This window comes from Colobus angolensis, unplaced genomic scaffold (genome assembly GCF_000951035.1).
Source record: "Colobus angolensis palliatus isolate OR3802 unplaced genomic scaffold, Cang.pa_1.0 Scaffold206, whole genome shotgun sequence".
NCBI lineage: Eukaryota > Metazoa > Chordata > Mammalia > Primates > Cercopithecidae > Colobus > Colobus angolensis.
In genome coordinates this window covers 476,119-479,455 of record NW_012115222.1, presented here as the reverse complement: position 1 = coordinate 479,455, position 3,337 = coordinate 476,119, and the positions used below count along the sequence as shown (strand labels likewise).

Sequence of the window (3,337 nt, the reverse complement as noted above, 5' to 3'; positions counted from 1 at the left end):
TATATATATATATATATATTTCACAGATGGGGGGCTTTAGTCTGTCACCCAGGCTGGAGTGCAGTGCTGCAATCATAGCTCACTGCAGCCTGGAACTCCTAGGCTCAAGCAATCCTCCTGCCTCAGCCTCCCAAGCAGCTGGGACTACAGCACATACCACAGTGCCTGGATAATTTTTTTTTTTTTTTAATTTATAGACAGGATCTCGCTATGTTGCTCTGGCTGGTCTTAAACTCCTGGCCTCAAACCACCCCTCCATCTCAGCCTCCCAAAGTGCTAGGATTACAGGCATAAGCCACTGCACCCAGCCCCTGTGCTACATTTTTTAATGTTGTTAGATGCAGTTTTTAAACTCCTAATGGAAAAATGGTGAGGATAAATTAAAGGAAGGAAAGCATAAGTGAGCATTTACTCAGTGTGGGAACATTCACTTTATTTAATTACTTAATTCACTTATTTAAGTTTTATTGGTAGGAACACTGTCAACTAAATTGCAAAAGTAAAATAGCTCTGAAAAATAATGCTGAATCATAGCTCTAAAAGCAAGGCCAAGAATAAGTGTTTTGATGCAATCAAAACAAAGTTTTTCTTTACTGATTTTAACTTATAAAGTTTACAACCTATAATTCTCAGAAATGAAAAAGTCGATACTGTCACCATGCTGAAGCTAATTAGGGCATTTAAAATGACCTTGATACGCTACTAACTTACATGAAATGCAGACTAATATTAAGATTGTAGTAAATCTGAGTAAACATATTTGTTTGTTTATTTATTTATTTATTTATTTATTTTTGAGATGGAGTCTGGCTCTGTCGCTCAGGCTGGAGTACAGTGGCCGGATCTCAGCTCACCGCAAGCTCCGCCTCCCGGGTTTACGCCATTCTCCTGCCTCAGCCTCCCGAGTAGCTGGGACTACAGGTGCCCGCCACCTCGCCTGGCTAGTTTTTTGTATTTTTTAGTAGAGACGGGGTTTCACCATGTTAGCCACGATGGTCTCGATCTCCTGACCTAGTGATCTGCCCGTCTTGGCCTCCCAAAGTGCTGGGATTACAGGCTTGAGCCACCGCGCCCGGCCTATTTATTTATTTATTTTGAGATGGAGTCTTGCTCTGTTGCCCAGGCTGGAGTGCACTGGCATGATCTGGCTTGCTGCAACCTCTGTCTCCTGGATTCAAGCGATTCTCCTGCCTCAGCTTCCCAAGTAGCAGGGATTACAGACATGTGCCATCATGCCCGGCTAATTTTTGTATTTTTAGTAGAGATGGGGTTTCACCATGTTGGCCAGGCTGGTCTCGAACTCCTGACCTCAGGTTATCTGCCTGCCTCGGCCTCCCAAAGTGCTAGGATCACAGGCATGACCATTGTGCCAGCCACAAAATGTTTTAAAACAAGCCTGTTGGAATCCCTGCTTTTGATTATTTTGAGCGTATACCTAGAAGTGGAATTGCTGAATCATATGGTAATTCTACGTTTAATTTTTTGAAGAATGGTCTCACTATCTTCTACAGTGCCTGCAGCATTTTACCTATAGTAGTTTTCCTCCTGTTTAAAAACTATTGACTGGAGCTGGGTACAGTGGTTCATGCCTGTAATCCTAGCACTTTGGGAGGCCAAGGCAGGAGGATCGCTTGAGCCCAGGAGACCAACCTGGACCACATAGAGAGATCCCATCTCTACAAAAAATACCAAAACTCTCTGGGCATGGTGGCATATGCCTGTAGTCCCGGCTGCTCAGGAGGCTGAGGTGGGAGGATCACATGAGCCCAAGAGGTTGCTGTAGCTGCAGTGAGCCATGACTGCATCATTGCACTCCTGTCTGGGTGACAGAGTGAGATCCTGTCTCTAAATAAATAAATAAATAAATAAATAAAGTAGGCCCGGCGTGGTGGCTAACTCCTATAATCCTAGAACTTTGGAAGGCTGAGGCAGTAGGATCGCTTGAGCTCAGGAGTTCAAGACCAAACTGGAAGACATAGTGAGACCTCATCTCTACTAAAAATCAAAAAGCTAGCAAGGCGTGGTGATGTGCACCTGTAATCCCAGCTACTTGGGAGGTTGAGGCAGGAGAATCAATTGAGCTCAGCAGATTGAGGCTGCAGTGAGCTTTGATCATGCCACTGCACTCCAGCCTGGACGACAGAGCAAGACCCTGTCTCCAAAAAGAAAAAAAGGAATAAGTAAATAAAACTGCTGACTGAACAGGAGCATTGAATGGGTAAATCATGTGTAAAACTAGCCAAAATATTCCCATGCCTCGCTATCTGAATATGCAGTACAACCTAAAAAATATACACTCTGTAGTGTACCTTTAATATTAATGGCATCTTCTGATGATGAGTTTAACAACTTCTAGATAGCATCACGTGAAATTTCTGAAATTCTTCAGTATATAAATAGGTTATTTAAACAAATATTACTATTTAACATTCATTTGCAAGTTTATGTGACAGTACATCAAAATAGTTTTTGTATAGTTATGTACATCTATCACAGATATACTCAATTATATATATATAACTTATTTATTTATTTAGAGACAGAATCTAACTCTGTCGCCCAGGCTAGATTGCAGTGGCGCAATCTCGGCTCACTGCAACCTCTGCCTCCTGGGTTTAAGAGATTCTCATGCCTCAGCCTCCCAAGTAGCTGGGATTACAAGTGCCTGCCACCACGCCCAGCTAATTTTCATATTTTTAGTAGAGACGGGGTTTCACCATGTTGACTAGGCTGGTCTTGAACTCCTGACCTCAAATGATCCACCAGCCTCTGGTCTCCCAAAGTGCTACAGTTATTGGCATGAGTCACCGCATCCAGCTTAATGTTTTTTTTTTTCTTATGTATGCTTATGGGGAAATACCTTCAGATTCACATTCCTGAATATCATGTTTTCTTTCCAAGGCATAACATAATGTCTTGGGATCATCCCTTGCTTTAATGAAAGTCGTGGCAAATGAATCTCCTCATACCTGACGATTAGGAAAGCAAGAAGAAAAGATATCTTGTGAGCCAAATACAATCATTTTAGCATCATTCCATGGACTGGAGGCAGTTGTGCATTCATGTTTGGTCCCCTGCTGCTGCAGGACAGACGGCTGTGCCACTGAAACTCAACTAAAAGATAACCATTTAGGTACCCGGGTATCACCAAGATCAGGTCAGGGCCAGGTATCTGTAACTCTAACTACATGCTATCCTTTACAATTTGCCCACAATGTCCATTTTAATCTGACATTTTTTTTTTTTTTTAATGAGACGGAGTGCATCACCATGCCCAGCCGGTGTTTTGCCATGTTGGTCAGTCTGGTCTCAAATTCCTGACCTCAAGTGATCCACC

General features: G+C 42.7%; 1 long non-coding RNA gene across 1 annotated transcript in view; it reads right to left on the bottom strand.

Moving 5' to 3' along the window:
* The window catches only part of LOC105511868, a 7,393-nt gene extending 4,411 nt beyond the window's left edge, over positions 1-2,982 (bottom strand). Inside the window, exon 1 of the long non-coding RNA XR_001001781.1 lies at positions 2,861-2,982. This is a non-coding gene — a long non-coding RNA (uncharacterized LOC105511868). The remainder of the gene's footprint in view (positions 1-2,860) is intronic.
* Positions 2,983-3,337: the final 355 nt, after the last annotated feature.